We start from the raw sequence: 19,032 nt of genomic DNA, 5'->3' as shown, positions 1-19,032 counted from the left end.
TTTCAGTCGAGTTTTGGATTTACTAGAATTTCAAAACCAGGCATCTCGATGTTTTGTCGGCAATCAACGGTGCCCCGGTGTTTGAAAGTCATTCCCATTTCTTGCTTGGGACCTAAGCATGCACCCAAGGACACAGATTTGATTTTTCAACCAATTTATATGCGCTGGAGCATGTGCATGTAGTTCAAATTAGAATTATGCACATAAAATGCATTGAAAACTCAGTTAATGCATAAAAATGTCCAAACGAACCCTGAAGAATCACAAAAAATCACACAACGCTCCTGTTGTTCTACGTTGACACGAGAAAAAAAAATTGAAAGCAATAAGAGGCAATGGATATCGTTTCGTCCACAAAGGTGGGACGTTCCCTTCCGAAAACCATCATGCTTGTTGTGAGAAGCTTCGGTTTGTGAGAAGCATATACCCAAACCTGCCCCAAATGGGACAAAATTTGTACCACGACATGTTGATGCCGCTCCATGATAGCATGCCAAGTTTCATGAATTTCAGACGAGTTTTGGATTTACTAGAATTTAAAAACCAGGCATCTCAATGTTTTGCCGGCAATCAATGGTGTGCCTGTGTTTGAAATTCATTCCCATTTCTTGCATGAGACCTAAGCATGCACCCAAGGACACATATTTGATTTTTCAACCAATTTATATGCGCTGGACCATGTGCATGTAGTTCAAATTTGTATTATGCACATAAAATGCATTAAAAACTCAGTTAATGCACAAAAATGTCCAAACAAACCCCAAAAAATCAGAAAAAATCACACAACACTCCTGTTGTTCTATGTTGACACGAGAAAAAAAAATGAAAGCAATAAGAGGCATTGGATATCGTTTGTCCACAAAGGTGGGACGTTCCCTACCGAAAACCATCATGCTTGTTGTGAGAAGCTCCGGTTTGTGAGAAGCATATACCCAAACCTGCCCCAAATGGGACAACATTTGTACCACGGCATGTTGATGGCGCTCCATGATAGCATGCCAAGTTTCATGAAATTCAGACGTGTTTTGGATTTACTAGAATTTAAAAACCAGGCATCTCCATGTTTTGCCGGCAATCAACAGTGTGCCGGTGTTTGAAATTCATTCCCATTTCTTGCATGGGACCTAAGCATGCTCCCAAGGACACAGATTTGATTTTTCAACCAATGTATATGTGCTGGAGCATGTGCATGTAGTTCAAATTTTAATTATGCACATAAAATGCATTGAAAACTCAGTTAATGCACACAAATTTCCAAACGAACCCTGAAAAATCACAAAAAATCAGACAATACTCCTGTTGTTCTATGTTCACACGAGAAAAAAAATTGAAAGCAATAAGAGGCAATGGATATCGTTTCGTCCACAAAGGTGGGACGTTCCCTTCCGAAAACCATCATGCTTGTTGTGAGAAGCTCCGGTTTGTGAGAAGCATATACCCAAACCTGCCCCAAATGGGACAAAATTTGTACCACGGTATGTTGATGCCGCTCCATGAAAGCATGCCATGTTTCATGAATTTCAGATGAGTTTTGGATTTACTAGAATTTAAAAACCAGGCATCTCAATGTTTTGCCGGCAATCAACGGTGCCCCGGTGTTTGAAATTCATTCCCATTCCTTGCTTGGGACCTAAGCATGCACCCAAGGACACATAATTGATTTTTCAACCAATTTATATGCGCTGGAGCATGTGCATGTACCTCAAATTGGAATTATGCACATAAAATGCATTGAAAACTCAGTTAATGCATAAAAATGTCCAAACGAACCCTGAAAAATCACAAAAAATCACACAACACTCCTGTTGTTCTATGTTGACACGACAAAAAAAATTAAAGCAATAAGAGGCAATGGATATCGTTTCGTCCACAAAGGTGGGACGTTCCCTACCGAAAACCATCATGCTTGTTGTGAGAAGCTCCGGTTTGTGAGAAGCATATACCCAAACCTGCCCCAAATGGGACAAAATTTGTACCACGGCATGTTGATGCCGCTCCATGATAGCATGCCAAGTTTCATAAATTTCAGACGAGTTTTGGACTTACTAGAAAATAAAAAGCAGGCATCTCAATGTTTTGCCGGAATCAACGGTGCCCCGGTGTTTGAAATTCATTCAAATTTCTTGCTTGGGACCTAAGCATGCACCCAAGGACACATATTTGATTTTTCAACCAATTTATATGCGCTGGAGCATGTGCATGTAGTTCAAATTGGAATTATGCACATAAAATGCATTGAAAACTCGGTTAATGCATAAAAATGTCCAAACGAACCCCAAAAATCACAAAAAATCACACAACACTCTTGTTGTTCTATGTTGACACGATAAAAAAATTGAAAGCAATAAGAGGCAATGGATATCGTTTCGTCCACAAAGGTGGGACGTTCCCTATCGAAAACCATCATGCTTGTTGTGAGAAGCTCCGGTTTGTGAGAAGCATATACCCAAACCTGCCCCAAATGGGACAAAATTTGTACCACGACATGTTGATCCGCTCCATGATAGCATGCCAAGTTTCATGAATTTCAGTCGAGTTTTGGATTTACTAGAATTTCAAAACCAGGCATCTCGATGTTTTGTCGGCAATCAACGGTGCCCCGGTGTTTGAAAGTCATTCCCATTTCTTGCTTGGGACCTAAGCATGCACCCAAGGACACAGATTTGATTTTTCAACCAATTTATATGCGCTGGAGCATGTGCATGTAGTTCAAATTAGAATTATGCACATAAAATGCATTGAAAACTCAGTTAATGCATAAAAATGTCCAAACGAACCCTGAAGAATCACAAAAAATCACACAACGCTCCTGTTGTTCTACGTTGACACGAGAAAAAAAAATTGAAAGCAATAAGAGGCAATGGATATCGTTTCGTCCACAAAGGTGGGACGTTCCCTTCCGAAAACCATCATGCTTGTTGTGAGAAGCTTCGGTTTGTGAGAAGCATATACCCAAACCTGCCCCAAATGGGACAAAATTTGTACCAGGGCATGTTGATGCCGCTCCATAATAGCATGCCAAGTTTCATGAATTTCAGACGAGTTTTGGATTTACTAGAATTTAAAAACCAGGCATATCAATGTTTTGCCGGCAATCAATGGTGTGCCTGTGTTTGAAATTCATTCCCATTTCTTGCATGAGACCTAAGCATGCACCCAAGGACACATATTTGATTTTTCAACCAATTTATATGCGCTGGACCATGTGCATGTAGTTCAAATTTGAATTATGCACATAAAATGCATTGAAAACTCAGTTAATGCATAAAAATGTCCAGACGAACCCTGAAAAATCACAAAAAATCACGCAATACTCCTGTTGTTCTATGTTGACACGAGAAAAAAATTTGAAAGCAATAAGATGCAATGGATATCGTTTCGTCCACAAAGGTGGGAAGTTCCCTGCCGAAAACCATCATGCTTGTTGTGAGAAGCTCCGGTTTGTGAGAAGCATATACCCAAACCTGCCCCAAATGGGACAAAGTTTGTACGACGGCATGTTGATGCCGCTCCACGAAAGCATGCCAAGTTTCATGAATTTCAGACGAGTTTTGGATTTACTAGAATTTAAAAACCAGGCATCTCAATGTTTTGCCGGCAATTAACGGTGCCCCGGTGTTTGAAATTCTTCCCCATTTCTTGCTTGGGACCTAAGCATGCACCCAAGGACACAAATTTGATTTTTCAACCAATTTATATGCGCTGGAGCATGTGCATGTAGTTCAAATTTGTATTATGCACATAAAATGCATTAAAAACTCAGTTAATGCATAAAAATGTCCAAACAAACCCCGAAAAATCAGAAAAAATCACACAACACTCCTGTTGTTGTATGTTGACACGAGAAAAAAAATTGAAAGCAATAAGAGGCAATGGATATCGTTTCGTCCACAAAGGTGGGACGTTCCCTACCGAAAACCATCATGCTTGTTGTGAGAAGCTCCGGTTTGTGAGAAGCATATACCCAAACCTGCGCCAAATGGGACAACATTTGTACCACGGCATGTTGATGCCGCTCCATGATAGCATGCCAAGTTTCATGAATTTCAGACGACCTTTGGATTTACTAGAATTTACAAACCAGTCATCTCAATGTTTTGCCGGCAATCAACGGTGCCCTGGTGTTTGAAATTCATTCCCATTTCTTGCTTGGGACCTAAGCATGCACCCAAGGACACATATTTTATTTTTCAACTAATTTATATGTTCTGGAGCATGTGCATGTAGTTCAGATTTGAATTATGCACATAAAATGCATTGAAAACTAAGTTAATGCATAAAAATGTCCAAACGAACCCCAAAAAATCACAAAAAATAGCATAACACTCCTGTTGTTCTATGTTGACACGAGAAAAAATTGAAAGCAATAAGAGGCAATGGATATCGTTTCGTCCACAAAGGTGGGACGTTCCCTACCGAAAACCATCATGCTTGTTGTGAGAAGCTCCGATTTGTGAGAAGCATATACCCAAACCTGCCCCAAATGGGACAAAATTTGTACCACGGCATGTTGATGCCGCTCCATAATAGCATGTGAAGTTTCATGAATTTCAGGCGAGTTTTGGATTTACTAGAATTTAAAAACCAGGCATCTCAATGTTTTGCCGGCAATCAACGGTGTGCCGGTGTTTGAAATTCATTCCCATTTCTTGCATGGGACCTAAGCATGCACCCAAGGACACAGATTTGATTTTTCAACCAATTCGCTGGAGCATGTCCATGTAGTTCAAATTGGAATTATGCACATAAAATGCATTGAAAACTCAGTTAATGCATAAGAATGTCCAAACGAACCCTGAAAAATCAGAAAAAATCATACAATACTCCTGTTGTTCTATGTTGACACGAGAAAAAAATTGAAAGCAATAAGAGGCAATGGATATCGTTTCGTCCACAAAGGTGGGACGTTCCCTACCGAAAACCATCATGCTTGTTGTGAGAAGCTCCGGTTTGTGAGAAGCATATACCCAAACCTGCCCCAAATGGGACAAAATTTGTACCACGGCATGTTGATGCCGCTCCATGATAGCATGCCAAGTTTCGTGAATTTAAGACAAGGTGTGGATTTACTAGAATTTAAAAACCAGGCATCTCAATGTTTTGCCGGCAATCAACGGTGCCACGGTGTTTGAAATTCATTCCCATTTCTTGCTTGGGACCTAAGCATGCACCCGAGGACACATATTTGATTTTTCAACCAATTTATATGCGCTGGAGCATGTGCATGTAGTTCAAATTTGAATTATGCACATAAAATGCATTGAAAACTCAGTTAATTAATAAAAATGTCCTAACGAACCCTGAAAAAGCACAACAATCACACAATACTCCTGTAGTTCTATGTTGACACGAGAAAAAAAAATTGAAAGCAATAAGAGGCAATGGATATCCTTTCATCCACAAAGGTGGGCCGTTCCCTACCGAAAACCATCATGCTTGTTGTGAGAAGCTCCGGTTTGTGAGAAGCATATACCCAAACCTGCCCCAAATGGGACAAAATTTGTACCACGGCATGTCGATGCCGCTCCATGATAGCATGCCAAGTTTCATGAATTTCAGACGAGTTTTGGATTTACTAGAATTTAAAAACCATGCATCTCAATGTTTTGCCGGCAATCAACGGTGCCCCGGTGTTTGAAATTCATTCCCATTTCTTGCTTGGGACCTAAGCATGCACCCAAGGACACATATTTGATTTTTCAACCAATTTATATGCGCTAGAGCATGTGCATGTAGTTCGAATTATGCACATAAAATGCATTGAAAACTCAGTTAATGCATAAAAATGTCCAAACGAACCCCGAAAAATCACAAAAAATCACACAACACTCCTGTTGTTCTATGTTCACACGAGAAAAAAATTGAAAGCTATAAGAGGCAATGGATATCGTTTCGTGCACAAAGGTAGGACGTTCCCTACCGAAAACCATCATGCTTGTTGTGAGAAGCTCTGGTTTGTGAGAAGCATATACCCAAACCTGCCCCAAATGGGACAAAAATTTTACCACGGCATGTTGATGCCGCTCCATGATAGAATGCCAAGTTTCATGAATTTCAGACGAGTTTTGGATTTACTAGAATTTAAAACCAGGCACCTCAATGTTTTGCCGGCAATCAACGGTGTGCCGTTGTTTGAAATTCATTCCCATTTCTTGCATGGGACCTAAGCATGCACCCAAGGACACATATTTGATTTTTCAACCAATTTATATGCGCTGGAGCATGTGCATGTAGCTCAAATTGGAATTATGCACATAAAATGCATTGAAAACTCAGTTAATGCATTAAAATGTCCAAACGAACCCTGAAAAATCACAAAAAATCACACAACACTCCTGTTGTTCTATGTTGACACGAGAAAAAAATTTGAAAGCAATAAGAGGCAATGGATATCGTTTCGTCCACAAAGGTGGGACGTTCCCTACCGAAAACCATCATGCTTGTTGTGAGAAGCTCCGGTTTGTGAGAAGCATATACCCAAACCTGCCCCAAATGGGACAAAATTTGTACCACGGCATGTTGATGCCGCTCCATGATAGCATGCCAAGTTTCATGAATTTCAGACGTGTTTTGGACTTACTAGAATTTAAAAACCAGGCATCTCGATGTTTTGCCGGCAATCAACGGTGCTCCGGTGTTTGAAATTCATTCCCATTTCTTGCTTGGGACCTAAGCATGCATCCAAGGACACATATTTGATTTTTCAACCAATTTATATGCGCTGGAGCATGTGCATGTAGTTCAAATTGGAATTATGCACATAAAATGCATTGAAAACTTAGTTAATGCATAAAAATGTCCAAACGAACCCCGAAAAATCACAAAAAATCACACAACACTCCTGTTGTTCTATGTTGACATGATAAAAAAATTGAAAGCAATAAGAGGCAATGGATATCGTTTTGTCCACAAAGGTGGGACGTTCCCTACCGAAAACCATCATGCTTGTTGTGAGAAGCTCCGGTTTGTGAGAAGCATATACCCAAACCTGCCCCAAATGGGACAAAATTTGTACCACGGCATGTTGATGCCGCTCCATGATAGCATGCCAAGTTTCATGAATTTCAGACGAGTTTTGGATTTACTAGAATTTCAAAACCAGGCATCTCATTGTTTTGCCGGCAATCAACGGTGCCCCGGTGTTTGAAATTCATTCCCATTTCTTGCTTGGGACCTAAGCATGCACCCAAGGACACAGATTTGATTTTTCAACCAATTTATATGCGCTGGAGCATGTGCATGTAGTTCAAATTGGAATTATGCACATAAAATGCATTGAAAACTCAGTTAATGCATAAAAATGTCCAAACGAACCCTGAAGAATCACAAAAAATCACACAACGCTCCTGTTGTTCTACGTTGACACGAGAAAAAAATTGAAAGCAATAAGAGGCAATGGATATCGTTTTGTCCACAAAGGTGGGACGTTCCCTACCGAAAACCATCATGCTTGTTGTGAGAAGCTCCGGTTTGTGAGCAGCATATACCCAAACCTGCCCCAAATGGGACAAAATTTGTACCACGGCATGTTCATCCCGCTCCATGATAGCATGCCAAGTTTCATGAATTTCAGACGAGTTTTGGATTTACTAGAATTTCAAAACCAAGCATCTCAATGTTTTGCCGGCAATCAATGGTGTGCCTGTGTTTGAAATTCATTCCCATTTCTTGCATGAGACCTAAGCATGCACCCAAGGACACATATTTGATTTTTCAACCAATTTATATGCGCTGGGGCATGTGCATGTAGTTCAAATTTTAATTATGCACATAAAATGCATTGAAAACTCAGTTAATGCATAAAAATGTCTAGACGAACCCTGAAAAATCACAAAAAATCACACAATACTCCTGTTGTTCTATGTTGATACGAGAAAAAAATTTGAAAGCAATAAGAGGCAAAGGATATCGTTTCGTCCACAAAGGTGGGACGTTCCCTACCGAAAACCATCATGCTTGTTGTGAGAAGCTCCGGTTTGTGAGAAGCATATACCCAAACCTGCCCCAAATGGGATAAAATTTGTACGACGGCATGTTGATGCCGCTCCATGATAGCATCCCAAGTTTCATGAATTTCAGACGAGTTTTGGATTTACTAGAATTTAAAAACCAGGCATCTCAATGTTTTGCCGGTAATTAACGGTGCCCCGGTGTTTGAAATTCATTCCCATTTCTTGCTTGGGACCTAAGCATGCACCCAAGGACACATATATGATTTTTCAACCAATTTATATGCGCTGGAGCATGTGCATGTAGTTCAAATTTGTATTATGCACATAAAATGCATTAAAAACTCAGTTAATGCACAAAAATGTCCAAACAAACCCCGAAAAATCTGAAAAAATCACACAACACTCCTGTTGTTCTATGTTGACACGAGAAAAAAAAATGAAAGCAATAAGAGGCATTGGATATCGTTTGTCCACAAAGGTGGGACGTTCCCTACTGAAAACCATCATGCTTGTTGTGAGAAGCTCCGGTTTGTGAGAAGCATATACCCAAACCTGCCCCAAATGGGACAACATTTGTACCACGGCATGTTGATGGCGCTCCATGATAGCATGCCAAGTTTCATGAAATTCAGACGTGTTTTGGATTTACTAGAATTTAAAAACCAGGCATCTCCATGTTTTGCCGGCAATCAACAGTGTGCCGGTGTTTGAAATTCATTCCCATTTCTTGCATGGGACCTAAGCATGCTCCTAAGGACACAGATTTGATTTTTCAACCAATGTATATGTGCTGGAGCATGTGCATGTAGTTCAAATTTTAATTATGCACATAAAATGCATTGAAAACTCAGTTAATGCACACAAATTTCCAAACGAACCCTGAAAAATCACAAAAAATCACACAATACTCCTGTTGTTCTATGTTCACACGAGAAAAAAAATTGAAAGCAATAAGAGGCAATGGATATCGTTTCGTCCACAAAGGTGGGACGTTCCCTTCCGAAAACCATCATGCTTGTTGTGAGAAGCTCCGGTTTGTGAGAAGCATATACCCAAACCTGCCCCAAATGGGACAAAATTTGTACCACGGTATGTTGATGCCGCTCCATGAAAGCATGCCAAGTTTCATGAATTTCAGATGAGTTTTGGATTTACTAGAATTTAAAAACCAGGCATCTCAATGTTTTGCCGGCAATCAACGGTGCCCCGGTGTTTGAAATTCATTCCCATTCCTTGCTTGGGACCTAAGCATGCACCCAAGGACACATAATTGATTTTTCAACAATTTATATGCGCTGGAGCATGTGCATGTACCTCTAATTGGAATTATGCACATAAAATGCATTGAAAACTCAGTTAATGCATAAAAATGTCCAAACGAACCCTGAAAAATCACAAAAAATCACACAACACTCCTGTTGTTCTATGTTGACACGAGAAAAAAAATTAAAGCAATAAGAGGCAATGGATATCGTTTCGTCCACAAAGGTGGGACGTTCCCTACCGAAAACCATCATGCTTGTTGTGAGAAGCTCCGGTTTGTGAGAAGCATATACCCAAACCTGCCCCAAATGGGACAAAATTTGTACCACGGCATGTTGATGCCGCTCCATGATAGCATGCCAAGTTTCATAAATTTCAGACGAGTTTTGGACTTACTAGAAAATAAAAAGCAGGCATCTCAATGTTTTGCCGGAATAAACGGTGCCCCGGTGTTTGAAATTCATTCAAATTTCTTGCTTGGGACCTAAGCATGCACCCAAGGACACATATTTGATTTTTCAACCAATTTATATGCGCTGGAGCATGTGCATGTAGTTCAAATTGGAATTATGCACATAAAATGCATTGAAAACTCAGTTAATGCATAAAAATGTCCAAACGAACCCCAAAAATCACAAAAAATCACACAACACTCTTGTTGTTCTATGTTGACACGATAAAAAAATTGAAAGCAATAAGAGGCAATGGATATCGTTTCGTCCACAAAGGTGGGACGTTCCCTATCGAAAACCATCATGCTTGTTGTGAGAAGCTCCGGTTTGTGAGAAGCATATACCCAAACCTGCCCCAAATGGGACAAAATTGGTACCACGACATGTTGATCCGCTCCATGATAGCATGCCAAGTTTCATGAATTTCAGTCGAGTTTTGGATTTACTAGAATTTCAAAACCAGGCATCTCGATGTTTTGTCGGCAATCAACGGTGCCCCGGTGTTTGAAATTCATTCCCATTTCTTGCTTGGGACCTAAGCATGCACCCAAGGACACAGATTTGATTTTTCAACCAATTTATATGCGCTGGAGCATGTGCATGTAGTTCAAATTAGAATTATGCACATAAAATGCATTGAAAACTCAGTTAATGCATAACAATGTCCAAACGAACCCTGAAGAATCACAAAAAATCACACAACGCTCCTGTTGTTCTACGTTGACACGAGAAAAAAAATTGAAAGCAATAAGAGGCAATGGATATCGTTTCGTCCACAAAGGTGGGACGTTCCCTTCCGAAAACCATCATGCTTGTTGTGAGAAGCTTCGGTTTGTGAGAAGCATATACCCAAACCTGCCCCAAATGGGACAAAATTTGTACCACGACATGTTGATGCCGCTCCATGATAGCATGCCAAGTTTCATGAATTTCAGACGAGTTTTGGATTTACTAGAATTTAAAAACCAGGCATCTCAATGTTTTGCCGGTAATTAACGGTGCCCCGGTGTTTGAAATTCATTCCCATTTCTTGCTTGGGACCTAAGCATGCACCCAAGGACACATATTTGATTTTTCAACCAATTTATATGCGCTGGAGCATGTGCATGTAGTTCAAATTTGTATTATGCACATAAAACGCATTAAAAACTCAGTTAATGCACAAAAATGTCCAAACAAACCCCGAAAAATCAGAAAAAATCACACAGCACTCCTGTTGTTCTATGTTGACACGAGAAAAAAAATGAAAGCAATAAGAGGCAATGGATATCGTTTGTCCACAAAGGTGGGACGTTCCCTACCGAAAACCATCATGCTTGTTGTGAGAAGCTCCGGTTTGTGAGAAGCATATACCCAAACCTGCCCCAAATGGGACAACATTTGTACCACGGCATGTTGATGCCGCTCCATGATAGCATGCCAAGTTTCATGAAATTCAGACGTGTTTTGGATTTACTAGAATTTAAAAACCAGGCATCTCCATGTTTTGCCGGCAATCAACAGTTTGCCGGTGTTTGAAATTCATTCCCATTTCTTGCATGGGACCTAAGCATGCACCCAAGGACACAGATTTGATTTTTCAACCAATGTATATGTGCTGGAGCATGTGCATGTAGTTCAAATTTTAATTATGCACATAAAATGCATTGAAAACTCCGTTAATGCACACAAATGTCCAAATGAACCCTGAAAAATCACAAAAAATCACACAATACTCCTGTTGTTCTATGTTGACACGAGAAAAAAATTGAAAGCAATAAGAGGCAATGGATATCGTTTCGTCCACAAAGGTGGGACGTTCCCTACCGAAAACCATCATGCTTGTTGTGAGAAGCTCCGGTTTGTGAGAAGCATATACCCAAACCTGCCCCAAATGGGACAAAATTTGTACCACGGTATGTTGATGCCGCTCCATGAAAGCATGCCAAGTTTCATGAATTTGAGATGAGTTTTGGATTTACTGGAATTTAAAAACCAGGCATCTCAATGTTTTGCCGGCAATCAACGGTGCCCCGGTGTTTGAAATTCATTCCCATTCCTTGCTTGGGACCTAAGCATGCACCCAAGGACACATAATTGATTTTTCAACCAATTTATATGCGCTGGAGCATGTGCATGTACCTCAAATTGGAATTATGCACATAAAATGCATTGAAAACTCAGTTAATGCATAAAAATGTCCAAACGAACCCTGAAAAATCACAAAAAATCACACAACACTCCTGTTGTTCTATGTTGACACAAGAAAAAAAATTAAAGCAATAAGAGGCAATGGATATCGTTTCGTCCACAAAGGTGGGACGTTCTCTACCGAAAACCATCATGCTTGTTGTGAGAAGCTCCGGTTTGTGAGAAGCATATACCCAAACCTGCCCCAAATGGGACAAAATTTGTACCACGGCATGTTGATGCCGCTCCATGATAGCAAGCCAAGTTTCATAAATTTCAGACGAGTTTTGGACTTACTAGAATATAAAAAGCAGGCATCTCAATGTTTTGCCGGAATCAACGGTGCCCCGGTGTTTGAAATTCATTCCCATTTCTTGCTTGGGACCTAAGCATGCACCCAAGGACACATATTTAATTTTTCAACCAATTTATATGCGCTGGAGCATGTGCATGTAGTTCAAATTGGAATTATGCACATAAAATGCATTGAAAACTCAGTTAATGCATAAAAATGTCCAAACGAACCCCGAAAAATCACAAAAAATCACACAACACTCTTTTTGTTCTATGTTGACACGATAAAAAAATTGAAAGCAATAAGAGGCAATGGATATCGTTTCGTCCACAAAGGTGGGACGTTCCCTATGGAAAACCATCATGCTTGTTGTGAGAAGCTCCGGTTTGTGAAAAGCATATACCCAAACCTGCCCCAAATGGGACAAAATTTGTACCACGACATGTTGACGCGCTCCATGATAGCATGCCAAGTTTCATGAATTTCAGTCGAGTTTTGGATTTACTAGAATTTCAAAACCAGGGATCTCAATGTTTTGTCGGCAATCAACGGTGCCCCGGTGTTTGAAATTCATTCCCATTTCTTGCTTGGGACCTAAGCATGCACCCAAGGACACAGATTTGATTTTTCAACCAATTTATATGCGCTGGAGCATGTGCATGTAGTTCAAATTAGAATTATGCACATAAAATGCATTGAAAACTCAGTTAATGCATAAAAATGTCCAAACGAACCCTGAAGAATCACAAAAAATCACACAACGCTCCTGTTGTTCTACGTTGACACGAGAAAAAAAATTGAAAGCAATAAGAGGCAATGGATATCGTTTCGTCCACAAAGGTGGGACGTTCCCTTCCGAAAACCATCATGCTTGTTGTGAGAAGCATATACCCAAACCTACCCCAAATGGGACAAAATTTGTACCACGTTATGTTAATGCCGCTCCATGAAAGCATGCAAAGTTTCATGAATTTCAGATGAGTTTTGGATTTACTAGAATTTAAAAACCAGGCATCTCAATGTTTTGCCGGCAATCAACGGTGCCCCGGTGTTTGAAATTCATTCCCATTTCTTGCTTGGGACCTAAGCATGCACCCAAGGACACATAATTGATTTTTCAACCAATTTATATGCGCTGGAGCATGTGCATGTACCTCAAATTGGAATTATGCACATAAAATGCATTGAAAACTCAGTTAATGCATAAAAATGTCCAAACGAACCCTGAAAAATCACAAAAAATCACACAACACTCCTGTTGTTCTATGTTGACACAAGAAAAAAATTAAAGCAATAAGAGGCAATGGATATCGTTTCGTCCACAAAGGTGGGACGTTCTCTACCGAAAACCATCATGCTTGTTGTGAGAAGCTCCGGTTTGTGAGAAGCATATACCCAAACCTGCCCCAAATGGGACAAAATTTGTACCACGGCATGTTGATGCCGCTCCATGATAGCATGCCAAGTTTCATGAAATTAAGACGTGTTTTGGATTACTAGAATTTAAAAACCAGGCATCTCCATGTTTTGCCGGCAATCAACAGTTTGCCGGTGTTTGAAATTCATTCCCATTTCTTGCATGGGACCTAAGCATGCACCCAAGGACACAGATTTGATTTTTCAACCAATGTATATGTGCTGGAGCATATGCATGTAGTTCAAATTTTAATTATGCACATAAAATGCATTGAAAACTCAGTTAATGCACACAAATGTCCAAATGAACCCTGAAAAATCACAAAAAATCACACAATACTCCTGTTGTTCTATGTTGACACGAGAAAAAAATTGAAAGCAATAAGAGGCAATGGATATCGTTTCGTCCACAAAGGTGGGACGTTCAATACCGAAAACCATCATGCTTGTTGTGAGAAGCTCCGGTTTGTGAGAAGCATATACCCAAACCTGCCCCAAATGGGACAAAATTTGTACAACGGTATGTTGATGCCGCTGCATGAAAGCATGCCAAGTTTCATGAATTTGAGATGAGTTTTGGATTTACTAGAATTTAAAAACCAGGCATCTCAATGTTTTGCCGGCAATCAACGGTGCCCCGGTGTTTGAAATTCATTCCCATTCCTTGCTTGGGACCTAAGCATGCACCCAAGGACACATAATTGATTTTTCAACCAATTTATATGCGCTGGAGCATGTGCATGTACCTCAAATTGGAATTATGCACATAAAATGCATTGAAAACTCAGTTAATGCATAAAAATGTCCAAACGAACCCTGAAAAATCACAAAAAATCACACAACACTCCTGTTGTTCTATGTTGACACAAGAAAAAAAATTAAAGCAATAAGAGGCAATGGATATCGTTTCGTCCACAAAGGTGGGACGTTCTCTACCGAAAACCATCATGCTTGTTGTGAGAAGCTCCGGTTTGTGAGAAGCATATACCCAAACCTGCCCCAAATGGGACAAAATTTCTACCACGGCATGTTGATGCCGCTCCATGATAGCATGCCAAGTTTCATAAATTTCAGACGAGTTTTGGACTTACTAGAATATAAAAAGCAGGCATCTCAATGTTTTGCCGGAATCAACGGTGCCCCGGTGTTTGAAATTCATTCCCATTTCTTGCTTGGGACCTAAGCATGCACCCAAGGACACATATTTGATTTTTCAACCAATTTATATGCGCTGGAGCATGTGCATGTAGTTCAAATTGGAATTATGCACATAAAATGCATTGAAAACTCAGTTAATGCATAAAAATGTCCAAACGAACCCCGAAAAATCACAAAAAATCACACAACACTCTTTTTGTTCTATGTTGACACGATAAAAAATTGAAAGCAATAAGAGGCAATGGATATCGTTTCGTCCACAAAGGTGGGACGTTCCCTATCGAAAACCATCATGCTTGTTGTGAGAAGCTCCGGTTTGTGAAAAGCATATACCCAAACCTGCCCCAAATGGGACAAAATTTGTACCACGAAATGTTGATGCGCTCCATGATAGCATGCCAAGTTTCATGAATTTCAGTCGAGTTTTGGATTTACTAGAATTTCAAAACCAGGCATCTCAATGTTTTGTCGGCAATCAACGGTGCCCCGGTGTTTGAAATTCATTCCCATTTCTTGCTTGGGACCTAAGCATGCACCCAAGGACACAGGTTTGATTTTTCAACCAATTTATATGCGCTGGAGCATGTGCATGTAGTTCAAATTAGAATTATGCACATAAAATGCATTGAAAACTCAGTTAATGCATAAAAATGTCCAAACGAACCCTGAAGAATCACAAAAAATCACACAACGCTGCTGTTGTTCTACGTTGACACGAGAAAAAAAATTGAAAGCAATAAGAGGCAATGGATATCGTTTCGTCCACAAAGGTGGGACGTTCCCTTCCGAAAACCATCATGCTTGTTGTGAGAAGCTCCGGTTTGTGAGAAGCATATACCCAAACCTACCCCAAATGGGACAAAATTTGTACCACGGTATGTTGATGCCGCTCCATGAAAGCATGCCAAGTTTCATGAATTTCAGATGAGTTTTGGATTTACTAGAATATAAAAACCAGGCATCTCAATGTTTTGCCGGCAATCAACGGTGCCCCGGTGTTTGAAATTCATTCCCATTTCTTGCTTGGGACCTAAGCATGCACCCAAGGACACATAATTGATTTTTCAACCAATTTATATGCGCTGGAGCATGTGCATGTACCTCAAATTGGAATTATGCACATAAAATGCATTGAAAACTCAGTTAATGCATAAAAATGTCCAAACGAACCCTGAAAAATCACAAAAAATCACACAACACTCCTGTTGTTCTATGTTGACACAAGAAAAAAATTAAAGCAATAAGAGGCAATGTATATCGTTTCGTCCACAAAGGTGGGACGTTCTCTACCGAAAACCATCATGCTTGTTGTGAGAAGCTCCGGTTTGTGAGAAGCATATACCCAAACCTGCCCCAAATGGGACAAAATTTGTACCACGGCATGTTGATGCCGCTCCATGATAGCATGCCAAGTTTCATAAATTTCAGACGAGTTTTGGACTTACTAGAATATAAAAAGCAGGCATCTCAATGTTTTGCCAGAATCAACGGTGCCCCGGTGTTTGAAATTCTTTCCCATTTCTTGCTTGGGACCTAAGCATGCACCCAAGGACACATATTTGATTTTTCAACCAATTTATATGCGCTGGAGCATGTGCATGTAGTTCAAATTGGAATTATGCACATAAAATGCATTGAAAACTCAGTTAATGCATAAAAATGTCCAAACGAACCCCGAAAAATCACACAACACTCTTGTTGTTCTATGTTGACACGATAAAAAAATTGAAAGCAATAAGAGGCAATGGATATCGTTTCGTCCACAAAGGTGGGACGTTCCCTATCGAAAACCATCATGCTTGTTGTGAGAAGCTCCGGTTTGTGAGAAGCATATACCCAAACCTGCCCCAAATGGGACAAAATTTGTACCACGACATGTTGATCCGCTCCATGATAGCATGCCAAGTTTCATGAATTTCAGTCGAGTTTTGGATTTAGTAGAATTTCAAAACCAGGAATCTCAATGTTTTGTCGGCAATCAACGGTGCCCCGGTGTTTGAAATTCATTCCCATTTCTTGCTTGGGACCTAAGCATGCACCCAAGGACACAGATTTGATTTTTCAGCCAATTTATATGCGCTGGAGCATGTGCATGTAGTTCGAATTAGAATTATGCACATAAAATGCATTGAAAACTCAGTTAATGCATAAAAATGTCCAAACGAACCCTGAAGAATCAAAAAAAATCACACAACGCTCCTGTTGTTCTACGTTGACACGAGAAAAAAAATTGAAAGCAATAAGAGGCAATGGATATCGTTTCGTCCACAAAGGTGGGACGTTCCCTTCCGAAAACCATCATGCTTGTTGTGAGAAGCTCCGGTTTGTGAGAAGCATATACCCAAACCTACCCCAAATGGGACAAAATTTGTACCACGGTATGTTGATGCCGCTCCATGAAAGCATGCCAAGTTTCATGAATTTCAGATGAGTTTTGGATTTACTAGAATATAAAAACCAGGCATCTCAATGTTTTGCCGGCAATCAACGGTGCCCCGGTGTTTGAAATTCATTCCCATTTCTTGCTTGGGACCTAAGCATGCACCCAAGGACACATAATTGATTTTTCAACCAATTTATATGCGCTGGAGCATGTGCATGTACCTCAAATTGGAATTATGCACATAAAATGCATTGAAAACTCAGTTAATGCATAAAAATGTCCAAACGAACCCTGAAAAATCACAAAAAATCACACAACACTCCTGTTGTTCTATGTTGACACAAGAAAAAAATTAAAGCAATAAGAGGCAATGGATATCGTTTCGTCCACAAAGGTGGGACGTTCTCTACCGAAAACCATCATGCTTGTTGTGAGAAGCTCCGGTTTGTGAGAAGCATATACCCAAACCTGCCCCAAATGGGACAAAATTTGTACCACGGCATGTTGATGCCGCTCCATGATAGCATGCCAAGTTTCATAAATTTCAGACGAGTTTTGGACTTACTAGAATATAAAAAGCAGGCATCTCAATGTTTTGCCAGAATCAACGGTGCCCCGGTGTTTGAAATTCTTTCCCATTTCTTGCTTGGGACCTAAGCATGCACCCAAGGACACATATTTGATTTTTCAACCAATTTATATGCGCTGGAGCATGTGCATGTAGTTCAAATTGGAATTATGCACATAAAATGCATTGAAAACTCAGTTAATGCATAAAAATGTCCAAACGAACCCCGAAAAATCACAAAAAATCACACAACACTCTTGTTGTTCTATGTTGACACGATAAAAAAATTGAAAGCAATAAGAGGCAATGGATATCGTTTCGTCCACAAAGGTGGGACGTTCCCTATCGAAAACCATCATGCTTGTTGTGAGAAGCTCCGGTTTGTGAGAAGCATATACCCAAACCTGCCCCAAATGGGACAAAATTTGTACCACGACATGTTGATCCGCTCCATGATAGCATGCCAAGTTTCATGAATTTCAGTCGAGTTTTGGATTTACTAGAATTTCAAAACCAGGAATCTCAATGTTTTGTCGGCAATCAACGGTGCCCCGGTGTTTGAAATTCATTCCCATTTCTTGCTTGGGACCTAAGCATGCACCCAAGGACACAGATTTGATTTTTCAACCAATTTATATGCGCTGGAGCATGTGCATGTAGTTCGAATTAGAATTATGCACATAAAATGCATTGAAAACTCAGTTAATGCATAAAAATGTCCAAACGAACCCTGAAGAATCACAAAAAATCACACAACGCTCCTGTTGTTCTACGTTGACACGAGAAAAAAAATTGAAAGCAATAAGAGGCAATGGATATCGTTTCGTCCACAAAGGTGGGACGTTCCCTTCCGAAAACCATCATGCTTGTTTTGAGAAGCTTCGGTTTGTGAGAAGCATATACCCAAACCTGCCCCAAATGGGACAAAATTTGTACCACGACATGTTGATGCCGCTCCATGATAGCATGCCAAGTTTCATGAATTTCAGACGAGTTTTGGATTTACTAGAATTTAAAAACCAGGCATCTCAATGTTTTTGCCGGTAATTAACGGTGCCCCGGTGTTTGAAATTCATTCCCATTTCTTGCTTGGGACCTAAGCATGCACCCAAGGACACATATTTGATTTTTCAACCAATTTATATGCGCTGGAGCATGTGCATGTAGTTCAAATTTGTATTATGCACATAAAATGCATTAAAAACTCAGTTAATGCACAAAAATGTGCAAACAAACCCCGAAAAATCAGAAAAAATCACACAACACTCCTGTTGTTCTATGTTGACACGAGAAAAAAAATGAAAGCAATAAGAGGCAATGGATATCGTTTGTCCACAAAGGTGGGACGTTCCCTACCGAAAACCATCATGCTTGTT

This window comes from Triticum aestivum, chromosome 1D (assembly GCF_018294505.1).
Source record: "Triticum aestivum cultivar Chinese Spring chromosome 1D, IWGSC CS RefSeq v2.1, whole genome shotgun sequence".
NCBI lineage: Eukaryota > Viridiplantae > Streptophyta > Magnoliopsida > Poales > Poaceae > Triticum > Triticum aestivum.
This window is presented reverse-complemented; position numbering follows the sequence as displayed.